The 25,942-nt window shown below is 45.4% G+C and overlaps 1 protein-coding gene across 15 annotated transcripts in view; it reads left to right on the top strand.

Annotated features, from left to right (window-relative positions):
* The window catches only part of EPB41 (erythrocyte membrane protein band 4.1), a 796,630-nt gene that overhangs the window by 338,322 nt on the left and 432,366 nt on the right, over nucleotides 1–25,942 (top strand). The window lies entirely within an intron of this gene.

The following is a 25,942-nucleotide window of genomic DNA, read 5'->3' as shown; positions in this document are numbered from 1 at the left end:
GCTGGGGAAATTAATTTGGGAAAGCCAGATAACCCTTTTTCTGTCCACGGTCTGCCATAAGCTTCTGGCTCAGCTCATGCTTTTTTCAGCAGGCTTCTTTAAGTTGTTCCCAAAATTACTATTTCTCTTTAACTAAGAGGTGAATTAATTGCACAGTTGGTCCCACCCATGGGGAGCATACTTGGTGTATACACATATCCCAGGCATCTTCTTTTCCTAAATTATATTTCATGACTAGTAAAATTGTTACACAATTGGGACGGCCATCCTTTCATATACAGAGACTATAAGCATTGTTAATCAAGGTAAGTTAATTGCTGTCATTTAGTTCATTAACATTTAGGATAATAACATAACCCAGGATATAAAATGGTAATGTGCATCACTGGTAAAACCAAACATTTCTTAGAATAAAACAAGGATGTATTATTTCATTTCATAATGTTATAGCTTAATCAACAGCTCTTACTCCTTAAAGTATTTCACTGCTGCTGATAAGTACTTCACTAATCCGCACAAGGTGTTTGAAATATCACTTTTCAAATAAGTTTATTGCTTGCTGGCACTCCCAAATTCCCACTTTAAAAATTGTTCCCAGTTCTTCGGCATGTGGTTTTTAATAATGTTCATAAGCTCTGGATATTTTAGGCTATGTATGAGATCGCAAAACATGTCCATCTAGGATTCAAATAGAAATAAATAGAACAATATGACAATAACTAGGTTGATTACCTTAAATAATTTAGAATGTGGAGATACAGTCTAAAGTCACGTATTTGGCCGCCTCAGTAATTAAGAAGTTGACATGTATCATTAAGTAGCATATGGTACAGTCATCCACTGTGAGGTGATAATTACAATCTATTCATTTTTTTCTGCTTTGTGGTGCAAAGACAAGAACACCTTTCTTTTAAATTTTCACATAAAATGTTTGCTATTTTTTCATCTCTCTACATTCTCCTCTGTCTTTAATGTAAAGGTTTGTTAGGTAAGATAAAATCTGTGTCTGGCTTGGCATTCAATACCTGCCCTCTTAGTCATTCAAAACGTGGTTTTGCCACAGTTTTATTGGCTGCTTAGAAAAAGTCAGTGGACGCTATTGTCTGGTAATTGTTGCACTATTGGAAGTGTATTTCTATATTAAAAGAGGTGTTTTATTGTGACTGGGCACAACTGAGAGAAAACATGTTTCCTGTCATTGTTGAGGTTACGTTGTTGGAGTCTTGGAGAGGGCTTCTGGCTTCCCCACCTAGAATGGAATTGAACCAGTGAAGCAAAAGAACCATGTATGTCCTTCCTCTGTGTTCAGAGATTCCTCTCTGATGCCCACTGCTTGCCCTTTAGAAATAACCACCTTTTTTTGTCCTCTGTTACTATAGTTAGTGTTCATGGGCCGTGGGACTTTGACGAGATGCAGAGCATGAGATGACCTAGCACTAGGAAATGGGTTCTCCCATCATGTTTAATGAGATTTGTTGGCAGTGGTTTTTGTGGAGCGCTTCTGGTGAAATTTGTTTCCCCACCGATGTGTTTGACGCATGTGTGCTGTAGATTCACATGCTTTGCATACTCCTGCCATCTAGTGTTGGGTCTGGATGTTTGCAAGTTGTTTTTCTTCGGCTAAGTCTTTCCAGTCCTGAGGTAAGGTGACCCCTCCTTTCGGTGATAGTGTGCATGGGCATCGACTCCATTATTAGATTTCTTCTGCCATCTGGTTCGGATGTGTATTGCTGCTCTTTGGTTCAAACCCGTTCTTCGGGTTCCCCTTGTTGCGCAGTCCACTGTACCCTCAATGGTATTGTTTTGTACGCGTTTCCCTGTTCTCTGCGTATCGAATCGGTCAACAAATTCTCCATCTCCATCTTCGATCGAAAATCCCTGTGGGCGGCCGTCGGGTCAGCCTTCTGCCGATGGAATGGACTCCAGTACCCATCAAATAGGGCAGGGTTACTCATAGTATGGCCCGCGGGCCGCCAGCGGCCCGACAAGCCTTCCTTGGCGGCCAGCGGACCTTGCAGACATCCTACCTGTGTTTAAAAAAAAAAAAAAAATAGCAAACACTGCCAGGTGCAGCAGCCCAGACTCTGCTCTGTGGGGGCCAGGGGATTCCAGTGATTGTCAAAGTGGAGATGCAGGAGCCTAAGAGGTGAAATACAACAAAGCTTTATTAACATGTAAATGTGAAGTACTCGGGTGCGGCTGTGTGCGCGCGCTGGAAGCTGTCTCAGTGCAGCTGTGTGTGTGCGCGCTGGGAAGCTGTCTGAGCCCGGGCTTAGGGCTGATTCACAAAGGGGGTGAGATGACAGAGGGTGATGGAGGGAGGGAGAGAGAGACGGAGGGAGGGAGAGAGAGACGGAGAGAGACGGAGAGAGACGGAGGGAGACGGAGGGAGACAGAGGGAGAGGGAGGGAGACGGAGGGAGACGGAGGGAGGGAGAGGGAGAGGGAGGGAGGGAGGGAGAGGGAGGGAGGGAGAGGGAGGGAGAGAGGGGGTGGGAGGGAGGGGGAGGGGGAGGGAGAGAGACGGAGGGAGAGAGAGACGGAGGGAGAGAGAGACGGAGGGGGAGAGAGACGGAGGGGGAGAGAGACGGAGGGGGAGAGAGACGGAGGGGGAGAGAGACGGAGGGGGAGAGAGACGGAGGGGGAGAGAGACGGAGGGGGAGAGAGACGGAGGGGGAGGAGAGAGACGGAGGGGGAGGAGAGAGACGGAGGGGGAGGAGAGAGACGGAGGGGGAGGAGAGAGACGGAGGGGGAGGAGAGAGACGGAGGGGGAGGAGAGAGACGGAGGGGGAGGAGAGAGACGGAGGGGGAGGAGAGAGACAGAGGGGGAGGAGAGAGACAGAGGGGGAGGAGAGAGACAGAGGGGGAGGAGAGAGACAGAGGGGGAGGAGAGAGACAGAGGGGGAGGAGAGAGACAGAGGGGGAGGAGAGAGACAGAGGGGGAGGAGAGAGACAGAGGGGGAGGAGAGAGACAGAGGGGGAGGAGAGAGACAGAGGGGGAGGAGAGAGACAGAGGGGGAGGAGAGAGACAGAGGGGGAGGAGAGAGACAGAGGGGGAGGAGAGAGACAGAGGGGGAGGAGAGAGACAGAGGGGGAGGAGAGAGACAGAGGGGGAGGAGAGAGACAGAGGGGGAGGAGAGAGACAGAGGGGGAGGAGAGAGACAGAGGGGGAGGAGAGAGACAGAGGGGGAGGAGAGAGACAGAGGGGGAGGAGAGAGACAGAGGGGGAGGAGAGAGACAGAGGGGGAGGAGAGAGACAGAGGGGGAGGAGAGAGACAGAGGGGGAGGAGAGAGACAGAGGGGGAGGAGAGAGACAGAGGGGGAGGAGAGAGACAGAGGGGGAGGAGAGGGGACAGAGGGGGAGGGAGGAGGGCGACAGAGAGGGAGGGAGGAGGGCGACAGAGAGGGAGGGAGGAGGGCGACAGAGAGGGAGGGAGGAGGGCGACAGAGAGGGAGGGAGGAGGGCGACAGAGAGGGAGGGAGGAGGGCGACAGAGAGAGGGAGGGAGGAGGGAGACAGAGAGAGGGAGGGAGGATGGAGACAGAGAGAGGGAGGGAGGATGGAGACAGAGAGAGGGAGGGAGGATGGAGACAGAGAGAGGGAGGGAGGATGGAGACAGAGAGAGGGAGGGAGGATGGAGACAGAGAGAGGGAGGGAGGATGGAGACAGAGAGAGGGAGGGAGGATGGAGACAGAGAGAGGGAGGGAGGATGGAGACAGAGAGAGGGAGGGAGGATGGAGACAGAGAGAGGGAGGGAGGATGGAGACAGAGAGAGGGAGGGAGGATGGAGACCGAGAGAGGGAGGGAGGATGGAGACCGAGAGAGGGAGGGAGGATGGAGACCGAGAGAGGGAGGGAGGATGGAGACCGAGAGAGGGAGGGAGGATGGAGACCGAGAGAGGGAGGGAGGATGGAGACAGAGAGAGGGAGGGAGGATGGAGACAGAGAGAGGGAGGGAGGATGGAGACAGAGAGAGGGAGGGAGGATGGAGACAGAGAGAGGGAGGGAGGATGGAGACAGAGGGAGGGCGACTGGGGGAGGGGGAGAGAGGGGGAGGGAGGGGAAAGGAGAGGGGAGGGAGGGGGAGAGGGAGACAGAGAGAGAGAGATGTGTGTATGCCGGGTCTGGTGGCTCAGTGACGAAGGCGTCTGCTGCAGGGGCCTGTGGTCAACCTCATGGTCACAATTTTTTGTTGCTTTAGCCCCGCCCCTCCCCCTCTGAATCCACCCCCACCGGTGCGGCCCTCAGCCACAAACCACACTGTAAATTTGGCCCCCGAGAGAAAGTTTGTGAGTACCTTTCGCCGTTACTTTTACAGAGCAGGGTCCAAATCAACATCCTCAGACTCAAATGCTTCCTCTTATAAAAACAACAATCAATACTTTACCTCTAGAGGTTTTTATAGAGGAGTATATAAAGGAAACTATTCCAAAGGTAGGGGATAAAGGCGTCGCACCTCGTAACACCCCTTCCCCTACCAAACAGTGACTTGCCCACACTCCCCCCCCCCCCCCCCCCCCCCCCCCGACCACTTAACACCTGTCGGGGGAAGACTTCAACGATTTCTCCCCATTTGGGTATCCATAACAACTGACAAATGGGTGATCGACATTATCCGACGTGGTTATTGCCTGGAGCTTACTACCAGTCCTCCAAACATTACACCTCGCATTCATAAACTATCGCCAGACCATTTACAGTTACTCAAACAAGATGTGCAATCTCTCTTAGAAAAAGGAGCCATACAACCAGTTCCATTACAGTACCAAGGTTCAGAGGTTTATGCTCTCTATTTTCTGATCCCCAAAAGGGACGGCTCCTTAAGACCAATTGTAGATCTCAGAGTGTTAAACTACTCTACAGCAAGGCGATTTTATGTCTGCACTAGTATTAAAAGATTCATCTTTTCACATCCCCGTTCATCTACAGGGCTCGACAAATCCACTCGACCGCTCGCATTTGCGAGGTAAATTTAATGAGGTCGAGCTATTTTTAGGTCCTACTCGCCCTTTCTGGAGAGTAGGACAACATACTAACTTTTGTCCTCTGTCTTTGAAAACGGAGAAAATGTGACAGGATAACTAGATTTAACCCCTTGGCTGCAGCAGGAATTCCGCCGCAGCGCTGGGGGGGGGGTTTGGGGGCAGTGCGGTGGCGCTGTGCTCATGACGGAGCCACTCCGTCATGAGTCACGGTTGAGCTGTGCTCATGACGGAGTGGTTCCGTCATGACTCCACCCACTGCGCTAATCGCCCGCACAGGCGGGGAATTAGCGCCGCGTGGGCGGAGCGGCCGCCAACGGCCGCAGCATGGCGGAACCACTCAGTCATGAGCACACGGCGCCCGTGGCTCTTGAAGGTGTGGTTCCGTCATGAGCACGGAACGGGTTAAAGGCCTTTTTATTGCTCACAAAGCAAATGAGCAATAAAGATGCCTTTAAATCTTGTTATCTTGTCACATTTGCTCAGCTTTCAGAGACGGAGGTCAAGTAGGTTACTGTTAGGTCGAGGAGATTTTTCAAGGTACTAGACCTGCAGGGTTAGTACTATTTTTTTAGATTTTTTGAGCCCTGATCTAGTTCATCGCAAATATCTCAGATTTGTGATAGAAGGCAAACACCACCAGTTCAAAGTACTCCCATTCGGAGTAACTACAGCTCCCAGAGTGTTTATCAAGTGTTTAGCAGTAGTAGCAGCTCATCTCAGAAGACCTCAAATTCACGTCTTCCTGTACCTAGACGACTGGCTCATTAAAGCCAGCACACAACAAAAGTGCCTAGAACACACTCAGACAACGTTACGCCTACTTCACCAGTAAAGTCACCTACAGTCTTCACAATCTTATCTAGCCTCTCTTAACACTCTCACAGCTCTTGCCTCTCCCAATGCAGCCAGAATTTGCAATAGTCAGACACTATTGCTGTAGTTCCAAATCGACCAAACCTTGCCAGCCAGGACTTTCATGCGGCTACTAGGAATGATTTCATGCATTGCAATAGTGCCTCATGCAAGACTACACATGTGTCCGCTACAAGAATGCCTAGCACGTCAATAGAATCAGTCACAGGGTCAATTAACAGATCTAGTGTTGGTAGACAGCCGCACCCATCGCTGTCTGCAGTGGTGGAATCCACAAAATTTATCAAAAGGGCGGCCTTTCAACGACCATGTTCCACAGATCGTGCTAACAGCAGACGCATGTCTTACAGGTTGGGGCGTACATCTCCATCATTACACAATTCAGGGTCTCTGGAACGACAAACATAAACGTCTCCATATCAACTATCTAGAGCTTCAAGCAGTATTTCTAGCGCTGAAAGCTTTTCAATCTCATCTCAAAGGGAAAGTTGTCCTAGTCCGCACGGACAACATGACAGCGATGTACTATGTACAAAAACAGGGGCGAGGGGGGCACACTCTCTCCAACTGTCACGCCTCTCCCAGACAATTTGGAACTGGGCAATCTCTCACAAGATTCACCTTCTGGCAGAACACCTTCCAGGAGTGACCAATCAAATTGCTGACCTCCTCAGCAGAAGGATGCAGCAAATACAGGAGTAGGAACTTCATCCCCAAGTTCTCCTTTCATACTTTCAGCAATGGGGGTACCCACAAATAGATCTTTTAACCACAGTAGACAACGCACAATGCCCAAACATTGCCTCCAGGTTCCCACACCCTCTCTCCAAAGGCAATGCCCTATGGATGAATTTGTCAGGAATATTTGCCCACGTTTTTCCACTTCTCCCACTCCTTCCGTTTCTGGTTTGGAAACTCAGGCAAACATCATGTACACTGATTTTGGTAGCTCCCACATGGGCCCGTCAACCATGGTACACCACCCTGTTAGAGCTGTCAGTAGTTCTACATCAAAAGCTACATCTTACCTCCAATCTTCTCACTCAGAACCATAGAGAAATCAAGCATCCAAATCCCAAGGAACTCGACTTAGCGATTTGCCTCCTGAAGTCATAGAGTTTGGATATTTAAATTTGCCTCCAGACTGTATGACTATTCTAAAAAAAGCAATAGAGCCTACTACCAGAGCTTGTTATGAAGCGAAGTGGAAACAATTTCTTGTCGTAACAACAACAAAATGATTCCTCTAGATGCTTTTGTTCAGAACATTATTTGTTACTTTTTTCACCTATAGCAAACTGGACTAGCTTACACATCTATTCGATTGCACCTTGCAGCAGTAGCTGCGTATTTGCAGAATAGACAGTATTTAAAGTCCTTTTTATTAAAGCTTTTATGGAAGGCTTAAAAGAGTAATGCCGCCCAGATTACCTTCAGCACCAGTATGGAATCTCAATATTGTACTTTCAAGACTCATGGGTCCACCCTTAGAACCACTACACAATTGTCCTTTAAAGTTCCTTTCATGGAAGTTTGCCTTTCTCATTGCAGTCACTTCATTAAGGAGAGTTGGTGAGCTTCAGGCATTAACCTTAGAAGAACCCTTTTTTTCAGCTTCATAAAGATAAAGTAGTTCTTCGTACCAACCCAAAATTCATCCTTAAAGTAGTTTCTGCTTTTCACCTTAGCCAAGCAGTTGTTACCTGTGTTCTTCCCTCAACCTGATTCTCTAGCAGAATGAGCTCTTCACACACTTGATAGCAGAAGAGCGTTGTTGTCTTATATCGAAAGGACAAAAGATTTTCTTAAAACAAAACAACTGTTTGTCACATTTGCACCACCTCAGAAGGGCAATCCTATCTCTAAATCTGGTATTTCAAGATGAATTGTTAAATACATTCAAACTTGCTAAACAAAAAGAACTTTATACCCCCAGGAGCGCATTCAACTCGCAAAATAGGGGCATCTATGGACTTTTTAGGAAACATTCCTATAGCTTAAATATGTAAAGCAGCAACATGGTCTACACCACCCACATTTACCAAACACTATTGTGTGGATGTATTAGCATGCAAACAAGCCAATGTAGGTAAGCAGTGCTAAAGAGACTTTTTCAGACAACTCCTACATCTACTGGTTAGCCACCGGTTTGGGAGAATACTGCTATATAGTCTATGCAAAGCATTTGTATCTACAGCACACATGCCTCAACAGATTGTTACTTAGCCTTTTTTGCATGTAGAGCTGTAGATTATCCCGTATTGGGGTATCTTTCATAGATTCACATGCCTGAATCATTCCCCGTCGTCGAAGTGGGAGTCCCACGGTACATATAACAAAGTAGTAAATTCCATAGGCTTTCATGGTGGTAACCATGCATTCAATAGCCTATTAGCCTCCTTTTATAACAAGCATTGGCATAGCCAATAGGTCTCGCCTTTGGGACCTTATAAGTGTTTAGCCATGCAACAGTTGCATAACTCAATACTTATAATGTCCCAAAAGCAAGACCTATTGGCTATGCCAAGCGGCAGTGCGACCGCGAAAGTGATAGCGATCAAGCATCAAAGCGGCCGCGAAAGTGAAAGTAACCGCGGTAAAAGAGGCGCCCGCGCACATGCACTGTAGCTCTACGCTAGCCTGGTAGCACTTTTTGGAGCCCTCTCAATAAGTCTCGCCAGACCAGCGCATGCGCTGCGTCAGGCGAGACCTAAAAAGGACCAAACTCAAAACAAAACCAATCAGCAGCCAGCACCCACTAGAACCTTCCCAAGAGAGGCTGAATCCCCCAGATTTTCACTGCACGTCGTGTGTAAGGGAGTTGCCCTGAGCTCTGCTCAGTTCTTCAGCTTTTTCAGATTTTATTCCTTAAACCTTTAAGAAGAATGTCTGATAAAAAAGGATTATTTAGTCTTTGTAAATACTATGGAAAGAAAAGAGTGCATGTGGATGATGCCCACAAGGATTGCATTTATTGTCTTTAGCCCAACCATGAGACAAGACCATGTAAAATATGCCGCACTTTCTCAACTAAAACCCTGAGAGATAGAGAAGGAAGACTTTTATTGTGGCTGAAAATGAAGCAGAGTGCCTCATCGGATGTTGAGAGCGACACGTCCTCCAAGTCTCATAAGAGGCCCAGGTCACCTGAGGGTCAGTCTGAAGAGAGAAAGAAACATTCAAGTGTCTCTCGTCTGACCAAGGAATCTCAAAAGCAGGAGAAACAGCCTAAGGTCTCCTCAGAAATTGGGTCCCCTCATTCTTCAGGAACATCCAAAAGAAAACCAGAATCTTCAAGCCCTTCCAGAAGTAAAATCGGACACAAATCCTCATCGGCGTCAAGTTTAGTGTTGACGCCTATTACTTCTTCAACGACGATGACAGTGACTCCATCGTCGTCGAGACCGTCGATGGCGTTAACTACATCTACGACGAGTATCAAAGGTTCCTGCAATACGCACAGATGGAATTTAGGACATCAAATATGTCACCACCACCTCCCTGCCATCTTTTAGATGTGGAGGATTCTGATGAGGATGAAGGCCAATTTGGAGCAGCACATACCCCTTTTGAGCTCAACGTCCAATATCAAGAAGAGGACGATGACTATGAGGATGAGGAACAATATTATCAACCCTATCCTGCCCCTCATGCTCAGTATCAACAATACAAATACTTTGAACAGCCTAGACAACAACCTGCTTAACTTCCTCCGAAACTAGTACTGGACCTACAAAATATGTTGGCAGATTATAAAAGGAGGTTTCCTCGTCAAGAGGACAATGTCACAGTGCCTCCGCTGGTAGCTCCTCAAACACCGCTGCCACCACCTCCTGCCACACCCAGATTAACACCACGTTCCATAATTCCTCTGCCTCCCAGAGAGGATCCTACCACCTCTGAGGATGAGCCTGAGGAGGGAGGAATCCATGATCATCCTCCGCCCACCGACGAATGGGATGATTATATAGCACCAACACCGTGCCACCCCCCACCTCATCGTCCTTCAGACTCTCCTCCGGAGGATATTGGAGGTTTCCACAATATAATCGACAGATCCACTAAAATATTCCACTTGCCCACAATTGTACAACAATTGGTCTGTTTTCTGTACGATTGTAAAGAGCAATCGAGAAATACAGTCAGGTCAATAACTGTAATTGATCTCATTTGGCAAATATAGGGCTCCGGAGGACTCTCCTGGTGTCTCACTGGTCATCCCAAGCCTGACTCTGTGATCTCGAGGCAGCCCAGAGAAGATCAAATAATCTGTCTACTCCCATCACATCTCCACCGGATAAAGATGGTCAACGTCTCGACTCCATTGGAAAAAGATTTTCCTCAATGGCAGGAATCTGTCAGAGCTTGTAACGCTTTGGCCATATTGGGCAGATATGATAGGCAAATGTGGTCCGATATGGGGACAATGAAGACCTTATCCCAAACGAAAACAAAGAAGAGGTCATTAAGATCCTTGCAGAAGGAGAAAGAGCAGCGTCAGAAATTATAGACATTGCAATGGTCATTGCCACTACCAGTTTCCGTCAGCTAGCGGGTGCGGCCGTTCCAAGGCGCCACAGGTGGCTAAGAGCAACAAACTTCCGCCCAGAAGTGCAGTCCAAAATTCTTGATATGGCCTAAGATGGTGATAGCATATTCGGCAGTCACATTGATGAGGCGCTTAACGCAATTAAAAAGGATATGGATACTGCCAAAGCGCTAGGTACCCTTCAGTACCGCAAGGTGCCCTTTTGGGGAGCTCGGGCTGTGGTTTTTCAGGATACAGGGGAAATTACCAGTGTGCCCAGACTTACCAGTCCTACCAGCCACAATATCGCCTAGGATACCAGCAGCTATCCTACCGCCAATCAACAACGGCTGGTTTCTCTAGACACTGCTTCAGACGAAAGCCAGGATCTCAAGCCAGATACTCCGGTCGCAAGCAGTGATTTCAACAGGGTACCAGTTGCTTCTCCTTTCTCCCCAACCGGTGCGAAAATTTCCGAGCTTATCCACCAGTGGCGCAACATCATGTCAGACAAGTGGGTCCTAGATCTCATCTCTTATGGCCACACTTTGGAATTTACCCATATACCTCCCAAAACTCCTCCCAGGGGATCGCACCCCACTCGTCTTCACTTACTCAAAAAGGAAGCAAAAATCATGCTCCAGAAAAGGGCAATAGAAAAGGTCCCTTTTCCTCAGAGAAGGAAAGGTTTCTACTCCCGCTTCTTTCTCATTCGCAAAAAATCGGGGGAGTGGAGGCCTATCTTAGACCTCAGGAAATTAAACAAATTCCTAAAAAGTCAAACTTTCAGGATGGTCACGCTTTCAGACGCTTTCAGACATCCTACGACGCCTCAACAGCAGCAACTTCATTGGCTCTAGAAGATACATATTTTCATGTCCCTATTCATCCAAAGCACAGAAAGTTCCTACGGTTCACAGTGGCTGGTATCCATTATCCATTCCGAGTCCTTCCATTTGACCTCAAATCGGCTCCACAAACTTTCACGAAGTTCCTAGGTCCTGTGGCAGCAGCTTTGCGGAACAAAGGTCATCAGGTATTCCCATACTTAGACGATTGGCTGCTGAAGGCCCCATCAGCTCGTCTAGTAAAAGCTGCAACAGACGATTGTCTAACCCTGCTCCGCAAATTGGGGTTCTCAATAAATTACCAAAAATCTTTTGTCCTTCCAAGTCAGATAATGACATTTCTGGGAGCCAGCTTGAACACCAGAACAAAGCCTTCCTCTCCCAGGAAAGACAACAACGGTTGCAAGCATTGGCACTCCAACTTTGCAGAGAAAAGTGCATCGCTGCTGGGAATGCTGTCTTTGGCAATCGATTTAGTGTCGCTGGCTCCCTTTCATATGAGGCCTCTCCAGGAGGAACTACAATGCCAATGGATCCAAACCACAGGGTCTTTCGACAACGTGATAAATATCACTCCACGTATGAAAGAGGCTTTCCAGTGGTGGGCCCAAAAATAACATCTATCCCAGGGCCTATCCTTTCTCCCGATTATTCCAGACTACATAGTAACAACAGATGCCTCTATGGAAGGCTGGGGAGGACACTTACAGGACTTGCAAGTTCAAGGAAAGTGGTCCTTGGCTCAACGCCAAATACACATTAACAGGTTGGAAACTAAAGCCAATTTTCTCTCCCTTCAGGCTTTCCTTCCTCGAATACAGGGATCATCAGTGTTGATCTGCACGGACACCACCACAAGCATGTTCTATATCAACAATATAGCTAGATGGATAGCAAGCGCAATTCAATTTTGTCAGGACAAGGCTGGCAAGCCATTATCAAGGACTGTAAAAGCGGACTCCACCAGGGCAATTTCAACATCAGTTGCTCTATTTGTTTGAGTACCACTTGAAAAGATCTGCAGAGCTGCAACGAGGAAAACGACGCACACGTTTACGCAGCATTACTGCCTGGGGTCTTCACAGCGTGCCAACGCATCCGTGGGACAGAGAGTGCTATGGAACCTATTTCAATAAAGGGAAGCCTCTTTAAGCAGAGGTCTTATTAGAAGGAGATTACTGATTAAGTATATGTATATAGTTACATATCTGTTTGTTTTTTTCCTTTAAGCAATACCAGTAATCTATGCATTATAGCACTATTTCATGTTCAAGCCATTGCCTTTATTATTAGAATTGCATTAAGGAATATTTTAGCACTACCCACTGTCCACTTAAGTGCTTGCTAGAAAGATGTTTATATACATTTATATGCATATATATTTATCTATTTACACATATATAACTGCTTACTATTCTGATTCAGGCATGTGAATCGATGAAAGATACCCCAATACTGGATAAGAAAAAAGTTACTTACCTGTAACTGCAGTTATCCAGTATTGGTATCTTTCATAGATTCACATGCAACCCACCCTCCGCCCCGGAGAGGCTCCTCTGCATTAAAGTACTAACTACAATTTTGCTGGAAAATCTGAGGGATTCAGCCGCTCTTGGGAAGGCTCTAGAGGGTGCAGGCAGCTGATTGGTTGTGTTTTGAGTTTGGTCTTCTTTATAAAAGGAGTCTAATAGGCTATTGAATGCATGGTTACCACCATGATAGCCTATGGAAGTTACTATTTACTACTTTGTTATATGTACCGTGGGACACCCACTAAGACGACGGGGAATGATTCAGGCATGTGAATCTATGAAAGATACCAATACTGGATAACTGCAGTTACAGGTAAGTAACTTTTTTCTTCAAATGCACCCTCTCACCTCCCCTGACACATGTAGTTGTTGCAGTTCTTATTATGTACACTACATATGGATGGACATCTCTTTACTACACTTACTTACTCCATTCTCACCCTCTTGGGGAAAACAATCTAACAATGAAGTAGATGCCCATGCACACTATCACCGAAAGGAGGAGTCACCTTACCTCGTGACTGAAAAGACTTCTTCAAAGAAAAACAACTTGCAAAAATCCGAACCCAACTCCAGACGGCAGAAGTATGCAAAGCGTGTGAACCTACAGCTCGACATGCCAAGAACAGATGCTTTATTGGGTAAGTAACATAATCCATTTCAATGATTTTTTTAATCGACTTATGAAATTTAAGGATAAGCCTAGATTTTCTATGCTTTTATTATTATTTAACTACTAGATCGGAAACTTACCTTCAGTAAATAATAGAGGATTATTTTTAGTGTATACTTGGGCTATTTGTGTTGTACGTGATGCTCATCTGATAGAAACTTCTAGCTACAGATTCCTTCACTTAAAATATTCCCCAGGTGTCGCACTGGATCCTGAAAATCAAGAACAGTACCTCTCTGCGCTGGTATGTGGCACCGACTGGCTCTGTTTATGTTGACATCCGCACCGACTGTGACATGTGCAGTGCTTATATAGGCGCCACCCCAGTATGCTGCCATCAGTTGTTTTTTCTCTCCGCGCCATCAGCGCAGCTCTGGAAAAGCTATCTCAGTCATTTTCTGACTGCCTTTTTTAATCTTTGTCGAAATTTTTCAAGCAATCTTGCTTCCAGTCTGCTTGGGGATGTCCTCTAAGAAACCTATGTGTTTTAAACCCTGTGGGCCCTTGCTCTGCTTGTGGTCCGCGGCAGAGGAGCGTCGTCCCACTGCCTGGCTCAGAGCCAGCAAATAAAACGTTGTTCTAGCATTGTTTTGTATTTAATTTGCCGGCTCTCAGCCAGCGTTGTAGGGAGGGGCGGGCCGGGGCATGGGAGGGGAAAGGAGGAGTGCTATGTGCGCTCCCTAAATGAGCACGTGTTTTTGGCCGGTTGTCTCAGGCCGGCCAAAACACACATGCGCACTTAGGTTGCTCCACCCAGACTGCATTGAACAGCCGGGCTGGAGAAACCCCCAGTCTCCCTGGTCTGAGCGGAGTGTCTTTCCAGCTCACTCAGGCCATATTTGGGGGCCAGTCCCTGCTGGAGCACCGTAGGACCCCGCAGCTTCGCGAAGGGCCCCTATAGTTTCCCGCCAGCGAGTGTGCCGCTCGGGCCATTTGGGTCGATCAGTCCCGATGTCGATGCTCCTGGCGGTGCCATCCCCATTCACACCTCCGACTCGGACATGGAGCCGGAGACACGTTGCCCAATGCCAATTGGAGCGATACCCTTGAGACCGGAGCCAGAGCCCTATTCCTATGGAGCTAGGACTTGGGGAAGATTGGGAGGAGCCACTGGACCCTGAAGAATACCAGCCCCTAGACCTCAACATATACTGGTGTGAGGAATTGGTGGACACCAGTGGACTGGACACATCCCCAGGTACTGATATGATCTCTCCTACCATAGCTGAGGAGGAGAGGGCCTCTTTTGCTAAGGTGGTGAGAAGGGCAGTCAAGGTCATGGTCCTTAACCTGCCCTCAGTGGCAGTCAAGACTAATGTCTTGACAGAGGTGCCGCAGATGGGAGTTACCCCATCAGAACTGCTCCTCCCATTTAATGAAGCCGTTTCAAATGTCGTGCTCTGGCCACCCTGCACCCGGGGTCCTGTGAGCTGGACAATTGCCCATCGCCTACCCCACCCCAGGGGACCCCAGTTTTCTCACAAAACACATTACCCCAGAGAGCCTGGTGGTCCAAGCCTCCACTTCCTGGGTAAATCCTGCCTGATTTCCTACTACCCCATGGGATAAGGAATCCAAGAGGCTGGACACCTTAGGCAAGAAAATATTTTCTTCTGCCAGCCTGGCACTGCGATCTTAGAGCACTGCGTGCTTTTTGGGCCGTTACTCCCATGCACTTTGGGAATCAGTTGCGCAGGTGCTGCCCATGGTCCTAGAAATGGTCCCGGAGGAGACCCGGCCCATACTCTCCAGAGCTGTGGCATGCAAGAGAAATACAGCTAAGTTCACAATCAGGTGTGGGGAGGCAAATACCGACTCGCCAGGAAGAACAATTTCTATGTCGGTGGCCTTACAGGGCCACACCTAGCTGTAGACAACTGGCTTTTCAGGAGATGTCCAAGCTTCGCTTATGGACATGCCCTTTGATGGCTCCTGTCTCTTCGGAGACTAGGTGGACTCAGAGCCGGAGTGCTTCAAGGATAGCAGAGCTGCGATTAGGTCCTTTGGCCTTTCAATGGCTTCCCGCCAACCTCAGTACACCTTTTGCTCCTTTCGTGGGTACGGATGGGTCTTCCAGCCGTATCTTTACCCACCCAGCCACTACAGCACGCAAGCTCTTCAGCCTCTGTGTGGCCTAGGACGCAGCACCCCAGACTCCGTTGGTCGGGAAGTCGGGCCAGTCCACCACCCCCCGCAGCTGTAGCCTCCTAACCTCTTTAGTTCGCTCTCCAACCATCATGGGCAACCACTGGGAGGCAGGATACACCATCAACTGCATCACTGGAGGTCCATATTATCCGACCGCTGTCCAGCGCCTTGAGACCCTAATGGGTGAGTAGAGCTAACAATTCCCTGATTGATTGATTGATTCTCCAGATTGTCAGAAGGGGCTACTCCCTCACCTTTGTGACTACCCCTCCACCCATGCCACCGTCTTGCGACAGGCTGACAAGGACCATCTTTCCATACTATGCCAGGAAGTGGCTACTTTCTTGGTCAAGGGAGCCGTAGAGAGGATGCTGACGCCAGAAGCTACTTTCTGGTGCCCAAACAGGACGGAGACCTTCGCCCTATCCTAGACCTACGCCCTGTCAATTTATTCCTGAAAAAGGAGAAATTCAAAATGCTCATGTGCGCTCAAGTTCTGTCTGCTCTCGACCTGGAGACTGGATGGTAGCATTGGACATGCACGATGCATAGTTCCACATTCCCATCTTGCCTGCCAACACTGCTGGTAACAGTGGGCCACAAGCACTTTTAATTCGCCCTGCTCCTTTTCGGCCTTACCAGCGTCCCTGGGTGTTAACCAAGGTTTTGACGGTGGTTGCAGCTCATCTGCAGAGATAAGGGGATCCAGTCTTCCCATTACCTCAACAACGGGCTTTTGAAGGTGGGCTCGCCCCATGCAGTCATCTCCCACCTCCACACTATAGCGGTCCTCCTGTAATTGCTGGGGCTACCTGTCAACGTACCAAAGTCACACCTGACTCCCTCTCAGACGCTCCTTTTCCTTGGAGCTGTGATGGACATGATGCAGTTTCGGCCTTAGCCTCATGAATGGAGAGTCCAGAATATTCAGGCTATGATACCAATGTTTCGGCCTCTATCGTGGGTTTCGGTGAGATTGACTCTGAGGCTGCTGGGACTCATGTCCTCCTGCTTCCTGCTGGTGACACATGCCTGCTGGCATATGCGGGCTTTGCAGTGAGACCTGAAGATCCAGTGGGTGAAGCATCAGGGGAGCAAAAGATGTGCAGTGGTGGTTAACAAACGTTGATTGTGTCAGCGCTGAGAACACTCAGTGTCACCAGTATTGCGCTCTGGAGTTTCGATGGTTGCTCTCGCTCGGAGACCCTTTTTGTCTCGTGTGAAGTCTTTCCGCCCATATCTCTCCTGCCCAGAACTCTCAAGATCAGGAACAATGGGCCCAACTCATCCTTGTGGCTCTGGACTGGGCTCTGAGAGTTTGGTATCCCGAACTGTTGAGCTTGGCCATCAGTCCTCCGATCAGGCAGCCCCTTCGGGAGGATCTCCTGTCGCAGCAGCAGGGGAGGGTCCTCCACCTGAAAGTGCCAACGCTCCTCCATCATGCGTGGAGATTGAGCAGCAACATCTGACAGCTTTTGACCTTCCGCCTGAAGTCTGCAACATTATCTTGGTAACCAGGGGTCCCTCCAACAAGACTGTATATGCGCCGCTGGGATACGTTTGTGGCATGGTGTGCAGAAAAAAGTGACCCCTTTTATGCTCCCCTTTCTAGGGTCCTTCTATTTATTCTTTCTCTTGCCCAGCAGGGCTCTGCTTTGGGCATCTTAAAGGGCCATCTTTCTGCCATCTCAGCCTTTCTGCTGTTGCCAGATAAGTCATTCTTGTTCAAATCCCCAGTTGTGAATAGGTTTTTGAACGGTCCTTAACACGTTTCCAACTTAACCCTTCATGCCTCAGTGAGATCTCAATCTAGTACCCACCTTTCTGATGTGCGCTCCGTTTGAGCAACTTCACAACTGTCCTCTCAGGCTCCTTACCATCAAGACGTCTTTTCCAGTGTCAGTAACATCTGCCAGGAAAATCAGTGAGCTCTATCCTTAGTCATCTAAGCCGCCGTACCTAAACATCTTCCCAGACAAGCTGGTTCTTCTTACTAGAGCTTCCTTCCTGCCTAAAGTTGTTACTCCCTTTCTTATTGGCCAGTCCATCACCCTGCCAACCTTTTATTCTCTGCTGCATCCATCTTAGGAGGTGAAGTGACTCCACCGACTGGACCCAAAATGAGTGTTGTCCTTCTGCCTCGCCCGCACGAAAAAGATCTGGGTGGTCGACCAACTCTAAGCGGGGTATGTTGGAGCGAAGGCTGTGCAGAAACTGACCTAGTCAGGAGCCAGCAGGGTATGAGACATGGGGACACAGAGGGGCTCAGAGACACACAGGAGCACATGGATGGGACAGAGGGATAATACGGTTTGATATTGGGAAAAAAAAACACAGGGGGGATCATGTGATCCAATTTCCCCATAACCCACAAAAAAACAACCACAGCGGAAAGGTGGGTTCTCTTCCGTCCATATTTCCAAACAAGACCTTTGGGCAGCTGCATAACAGGAAATTGCTTTACTTCCAGGACGTCGCCCACCCCACTTAATTAACCCACCCTTTGCCACAAAACCATGCATTCCTGCACTTTCAGATGGACAGTCTTCTAATCTGGACAGACTTAACCACAGTGCACTTAATCAACAAACAAAGGGGCATCACATCCAGAATGTGTTTTCAGGTCAGGGTATGGATCAAATGGATCTTTATGCAGCATCTCCAAATGCGAAAAATGCCCAAGCTTCACCTCTAGAGTGTAGGTGGTACTGGGTAATGCCCCATTTGATAGAATTGACAGAGAATTTTCTCTTAAGCTTTTCTGCCAATCCCATTGATTTCTTCAGTCCTCCTACAATTCGTGCATGCAGTCACACAGATTCACATTGCTCAGAACGACCAAGGCAGTGATGGCTTCCAGAGCTTAGCCTTTTTTCTTTGAGGATGCTGCAATGTATACAGAATTTGCTGATCAAGATACATGGTTAACTATAACACCTCAAAGTGACATCCATTAAGTTTGCAAAGTAACTTCTGAATTCATGCAATGTGGATACTTAAATACATCCCAAGAATGACTGAATGTCTTGAGAGAGGAGAAAAGACGATCACCAAGGGTATCCTATGCTTCAAGAACTTTTATTCATGGCACCAAAGAGACAGTCATGATCTGGTGTCCTGCCAGAAGGATGTGATCATTACAAATTTTCTTCATCTGTCGCAGTCAAATCTTCAATTCTCCTCTATTGAAGCGCATTTGGCGGCTATTATGGTTACATAAAGTGCCTTGCTCAAAGACATTCCTTCAAAATCCTTGTCATAAAGGATTTTTTTAGGGATTAAAGACAACATATCCTCCTAGGCGACTGGTTTCTGCTTCATGGGAGCTCATTCTGGTCCTTTCAATTTAATAGCTCCTACTTTTCAGCCTAAACTTAAGGCATCATTGCAAAATCTCACTTGGAAGATTGTTTTTCTGCCAGTCATTACTTCTGCAAGTACGGTACGTGACCCGTGAGCTATCTCTGTGTTTGAACCATGCACGGACTTTCATGGAAACAGGGGTGGGATGAGAACACATCATTGATTCTTGCCAAGAGTGTTTCTGACTTGCACATTTACCAATCAATGTATTTTCTAGTTTCCTACATCTTCACCAGACAAGGTCTTTTCATGCCTTTGGATTGGTTTCCCCTTTGCTTAAGCAGCTCAATTCCACATAGCTTCTTGTATTTCCTTGTGCAAGCAAGTGACCTGTTAGGTTGTTCCTCGCAAATCAAAATCTCATTTTACATGAGGAAAGGCAGCTATAGCTGCTTGTTTGAGAAATGTCCCAGTTATATACATCTGTAGAGCAGCTTCATGGAAGTTTGTTCATATATTCAACAAGCTTTATTATCTGAGCCCAGATTCTAAGGCAGATACTGTAGTTGACTAAGCTGCTCTAAACTACTTTTGATAAGGTTCCACTTACCTCAGAATGTTCTACATTGCTTTGCCATTCCTCATCGGGGCTGCGATTTTTAGAATGAGCTTGGTATTGTATTCTACATTTGTGAATGATGCAGAAGAAAGCTTCCCTTACTTGTAATCATAGTCTGCATTGTAAGAATCTTAACTGAAGATGTAAACAACACTCCTATCTACCTAGTTCTACCAATTTGGAGCAGCAAATACACATTTGGTTAATATCAGAGGCTAACATTTTGCCCTCAATGAACTCCACCTGTGAGGCAACTGCCAGTTCTGTGGAATCCAAGTTGCTGGCTTCTTGAAGGACAGTTTACATTTTGATCTCTTTGTACAGTTAGCCTATCAGACTGCTTTCCTTCTAGCAGCATGTTCAAATTTCATAATGGTATAGCTAATGTTAAAAAGAAAAGAAAATGGGAAATATATCTAGCCTGCTAAGGCTATGAAGGTGTGTTAAGTTTGGAATTGAATTGTTCTGCTGTATTCTTTTTTTGATTTCAGTGAAGATTGACTATGCAGAACTAAGATTATGAGTAAGAAAGGTTCCATATTTAAATTATTGCATAGAGGGAAAAAAATCACATTGAGAAATCTCATGGAGTTCCACTGTGAAGTACTTGTAGCTTGGAATCTTTAACACAGTAAACAGTGTTTTTCTGATGTCAGTTGTGCTGTACTGTAGTGAGCAATTGACACATCTGCATTTATTGCCACAAATAAAGTTATTTTTGGCCACATTTGTTTTCGCTGATGTAGCATAAATGTATGGAGGTGCACAGTGTGCTATGTTTATTACTATTGTTTTGTGTGATTATGGTTCATGACTCACAATGTGAATGTAGCTCCTTAATACCTTATTCTAGTTCTGTTATTAAAATGTTAACACATTAGTCCGCTTTGACTCCCTGACAAAAGGCAATTGAAGTGAAGTTATGGCAATAAAACATAAACACAGTGACATTTCGTCAGTTATTGTTAGATAAACTAACCATAAATTGAGCTCCAGCTATGCACTGTTTATGACCGCACATATATAACTGATTACTTCTCAAAGGATGGAGCTGATCATTTTGTTATTAATCTTCTCTTTAATATGATAAAAATTGTTGTGTATATTGAGTTAATTTGGAGCGAGATTTTGTCACTGTATTGGTTTAAGCACTGAAAGTCTATTATTTTTTTTAAGTACATGTTATTGGCATGTTCACTGAAAAACAAGCCTGTAACATGCCAAGCCCTATTATTCACAATATGAATGGCTATACTGCATCCAGTGGCTGTTATCATATATGCAGAGTATTACGGGGCCTGTAATAGGCAATGTAAGTCCGTATTGTTGTTATAAGCATATTAGACACCACAATAATGCATTTTTACTTCATCAGCAATACCATCTGTGCTAGAACCTCAATAACAATCAAAATACCCCCACCCACTTGCCTAGTCAAATTACGACCAAAAGGGTAGAGCTATGACGAGTGCTTGTAATTCTGCCCTCTGTTAGTGTGTAAAGTTTTGAGCTGTCCGGTTGGGGGGAGTCGCTTGGTCATGGATTTATATCTTTTATAAAGAGAATGTGAACATATTTTAATTGGTTTTGTATGCTAATTTGTAATATAATAGTGGAGCTCTTGTTCTGTAATAGTTATATCTATATATTGGTATATGTTACATTGTGTGTCAGTCTATTGAGTCTATTGTATGAGTTTGTGATGCTACATTTGTCCTTTTATGACCATGTTTACATTGTTGTATAATAGAGGGTGACAGTGTATGTAATTGTGTATTTGTATATGCTTGTAGTTTGAATGTGCTTTTTGTGTTTGTTTTTTAAAATAGTTATCTGCGATCTCTCTAAAAACTGCCTCTGTCAATTAGATATCACCAATTACAATATTTTGGTATGAAGCACTTCAACCTCTTAGACATTATAGAAACTTGATTTTTTCATAATTCTCCTTTAACAAACAACACACGTCTCTCCTCACCATTACATTATCTACAACAGAAAAACAAGAGGGGAAGTGACTATCCTGCATTGCAACTCTCTAATTTTTAAGGTGATCACTTGCTACAGTAATACCTATTTTGAATAGTTTTCCATCTGATGTGCCATCTGTGGAAATACATCCATCATTGTGGCTCAGTTTATAGAACACCAGGTTAAAAGGCCTCCTAGAAGAATTCCTGAATTTTACCCTGCATCTGCAATCACTCGCCTTCAAACTTCTAATTATGGGTGATTTAAACCTTTAGGTCGATATTTTGGCCACACCCAACCTAGCAGCAAATCAGCAACAAAATCCTCAAACAAAACTAGCTGAATGGAATAGATAACTAAAATCCATGACAACATAAACCGCTCCTCTCATTCCAGAATTCTGAAACTTTAAGTTCATAAACCTACATCAAGAGATAGTCTGCAGCGAATGTAAAAGTCTTCAAGCATCCCTTTCTACACATGTGCAGGGAAGATGAGATTTTTTCCAGTGGTGCCACAATTTAAAGAAGTTATCAACGCTTCTATACAACATGGAATAGTACCAACAATGTTAAAACAAGTGATCATCTTCCCCTTACAAACAAAACAGACAAAAAAAAACTTTGTAGTCCAATTTCTGACCCGACTCAGAATAGTCAATTGATATGGGAGGTAATGGAAATTGAAATCACTAAAGTAAGTCCATCTGGAGTCCGCATCCTATTGGACCACTAATCTGGTTTCAGGCTGGGAAAATGAATGGAATCAGCACTACGAATGTGAGAAAACATCTTTGCTGCTCTAGCTGAAAACTAACTTGCAGCATTGATTCTTCTTGGTGTCTCGGGAATCCACAACACTGTAGATCACCAAATCGTTCTCTTCAGATTGAAAGACTAGCCAGGACTGTCAGGAACTATCTTAGAATGATCAGAGCTTTCATTTCCAGTAGGAACCATCAAGAGAGGATTGCTCCTCAGAATCTGCAGGGAAACCATTCGCTGTGGGTCCCTCAAGGATCATAATTATCATCTCCATCATTTAATGCATGCATATGTTCCCTGGTGCAGATTGGCTGATATCACCACCAGTTGTACACTAATGAGTCCCGAATCTTCCTCACAATAAACGAATGTTCACAAGAACAGCTTGTCTGGAACATGCTGTGTTTTTGGATGTGGAACAATTTACTATGTCACAGTAGGGACAAACATTGAGGCCTTCATCATCAACAACAGGCCAGTAATAAACACTACCCTGCCATTTATCTGGCTGGTTTTACTAGGTCATCTTCCCTTCCCAACAACAAATTAATAATACCCTGGAATTAACGTTCATGTGGAAATGTCTTTCGACCCCCATATATACTCTTATTGTTAAGAGTGCAAACTGCCTATGCTTAGAAAATTCAAATCTTTTGTCCTTCCATTCCATATTATTGAAATCATTAGGGCTTTGACCCTGCCGATAATGGTCCACTAAATTAGTGTCTATGAAGCCCTGTAAAAATCTCAAATCCAGAAACTGCCACAGATTCCAAATAAAGTGGTGCAAGCCTGCCTTCACCTGAGGAAATTTGAACACACCTCACCTGCCCTGATGGCTTCCGATGTGACATAGGAGCAAGGTTATGATATTAATCTCAAATCATTCAACACCTGTCCAAAACACTCACATTTAGAATCAACTTATTAAAGTTCCTGATTCAATGTCTTTGGAAGGACCTACCACTCCATTTGAGAAAATAAGAGGACTATCGCCAGTTCAGAAAAACATTGGCGTGTTCCTGTTCACTGATGCATTGTCTACTCCTCAGCCTGCAACTCCATAGCTACCTATTAAAATGAAATACTCACCTCATGCCTTAATTCTCATTGTTTGACCAGCCTAATAAAATGGAACTTATTCTAATATTTTTCCTTCTGCTAATTGTTTATCCTTTTCGGGATCAATCCCGGTTTGCTTTTCCTGTTATTATTGCATTTTTATTTCTAATTTCCCCGTTACTCATAGCACCTCTGAGGTGGCAGTTAGGTGACATGTAAGCACTTTATAAAAGCCCTTAAATAAATAAATATATGGTCAGTTGACACTGGTGGTGTAGTTTTATGTCTGCGTATGCCCAGATGTGGGTCCCTTGCTCACTGTGCCACTGGAACCAAGCGACACCCGACTGAAGAACCCCAATCTGGGCGAAACCGTTTTCGGGTTGCTTGTGTTCTGGTTCAGAGTGGACCTGGCTTGAAAGTTTGAGCTAGACTGTTCCTGTTGGAGTAGGGTCAGGATTGATTTGCATATGGCTTGGTCTAATCTAAGGTGTCATGGTGGGCAAAACAGTGGTAGGTCGAGCAATCGCCGGTGGTTAGACTTATTGCAAGTATGTCCCTATCATCTTTTACGTGTTTTATGTATTAAGATATCCACTACTTAAAGTAAGTAATAGGAAGATTTGTGTCACTTCTTATAACAGTTGTGTGGTATATTAGGGTGGTTGTTTCATGTTGAGAAGATGAATGTGTGATAGTGAGAAATTGGGTGTTCTCGTCTATGTTGCTGCTCGTGTAGTGATTTATAATTCTTGTCTGCCACCTCATGTTGTATCTGTTATAATCCAAGTCCTTTTTTTAGGCTGGTGTTAGCCAAGGCCTTTTGATTTTACTAAAATTATATGTATAATATGCCTACATAAGAGTTTTCAGCCACCTCTCTTCATTCATTGGTCTATTTCTTGTGTCACTTACGTTTTGCTTCCGCCCACTACAGCAGTGGGTCAGGCTACTTCAGCCACTGGTTAACTTCACTTTGAGTCACTGTATTTAACCATTTCACAAGGAGCGCATGCACACGCACGGTAGTTCTTTCAGTAACAGTCTATTTGTTTTTACCTTATTACTTAAGTGTTACCTTTGTTTGTAGAGCCTGATGTAATAGCAGGCGCTTTGTATCAGGTGAGAGCACAGACCACATCCCAGCCTTTTCAGTTCTTGTCTCCTGCCAGTGCTGTTGTCAGTTCATTTTGAAGTGGCCTTTATCTGAATGCTGCTTTTTCACACCATACCACCAGCTCACATGAACTTTAGTTAAAAGCTCATGAGGGCGCTCTATCTTTGCTTCCTTTTCTGCATCCCTTATTTGTTCTGTATTTTTCTCATCTTTCTTTCTTGTTCCTCTTTTGCCTTCCTTCCCTTCTTTCCCTTCCTTGCCTTTCTTCCTTCCTTCTTTCTATCATCTTTTCCTTCTTTCTCATCTTGTTCCTTTCTTATTTCTTGTCGTCTTCCTTTCCTTGCTTATTTCTCGCCTTCCTCTGTTCTTCCTTTCTATTTTTCCTCCTTTCTCATCCTCTTCCTTTCCTTGCTTCTTTCTCGTCTTCCTCTGTTCTTCCTTTCTATTTTTCCTCCTTTCCTTCCCTTGCTTCTTTCTCGTCTTCCTCTGTTCTTCCTTTCTATTTTTCCTCCTTTCTTTCTTTCTCATCCTCTTTCCTTGCTTATTTCTCGTTTTCCTTTCCTTGCCTCTTTCTCATCTTCCTTTGGTCCTTCCTTCTCGTCTTCCTCCTTTCATTCCTTCTTTCACGTCTTCCTCCTTTTATACCTTCTTTCTTGTCTTCCTCCTTTGCTTCATTTTCTCTTGTCTTCCTCCTCTGCTCTCCTTTCTTTCCCTCTTTCTTTCTTGTCTTCTTGCTTGCCTTGTTATCTTCCTTTCATCTTGATTTCTTTCTTTCTTGCCTGATTTCTTTCTTTCTTGCCTTCTTGCTCCAAAGGCAAAAGACTGGCTGCTAAAGCGGACTGATTGTCTTTTTTAAAAATCTGTTAGCCAAGACGTTTTGACGACTAAAATTATGTGCATAACATAGTTGGCCATGGGGGTTTTCAACCAGAATTTGTCCGATAGTCTGGGGTTCTGTCATTCACATTTTTCATCCACTCACTCTGGTATACATCAAGGGGAATGTGTCTGCCCATTTTAGTCATTGACTGACTTTTCTATGAGTTACAACACACAAAGTAGTTTCCTTCGGTACAATAGAGTACTATGGCAATGTGTGCTTTTTAAGACCAAAACAACATTTTTGCCTTTAACTAATGCTTTTGTTTAGATTGAGGGTCTGACAGCTACCTGATCAATAAGGTTTTGCAAAAAAGATGACAAAACAAGAACTGCAAATGGCTGGCAGCCAACACCACACCTATTGGCTTTACCAATGCTTGTAAGTGTATTACAAATACATGAACCAGAGTTAGATTTTTGTATTACTGGTTACACTATTTGTTTTTCAGGTAGCTCTTTATTATTTTTATGTAAAGAAATACAAGCACAGATATCGCGCCGAGTACAGGGACACCAATTAACAGCGTAATCATACAGCCAATGTAATACCAATGGTAACAACTCAATAAGTGTCCATCTCTGGGCAAATAGTCACAGAATGCCATTAATACCCAGCCCATGAGAGACAGAAAGATTACA

The sequence above is a fragment of the Triturus cristatus genome, chromosome 3_2, assembly GCF_964204655.1.
Source record: "Triturus cristatus chromosome 3_2, aTriCri1.1, whole genome shotgun sequence".
In the NCBI taxonomy this organism is placed as follows: Eukaryota; Metazoa; Chordata; class Amphibia; order Caudata; family Salamandridae; genus Triturus; species Triturus cristatus.
Note: the sequence above shows the minus strand (reverse complement) of the source record. Positions and strands in the feature narration are given on the sequence as shown.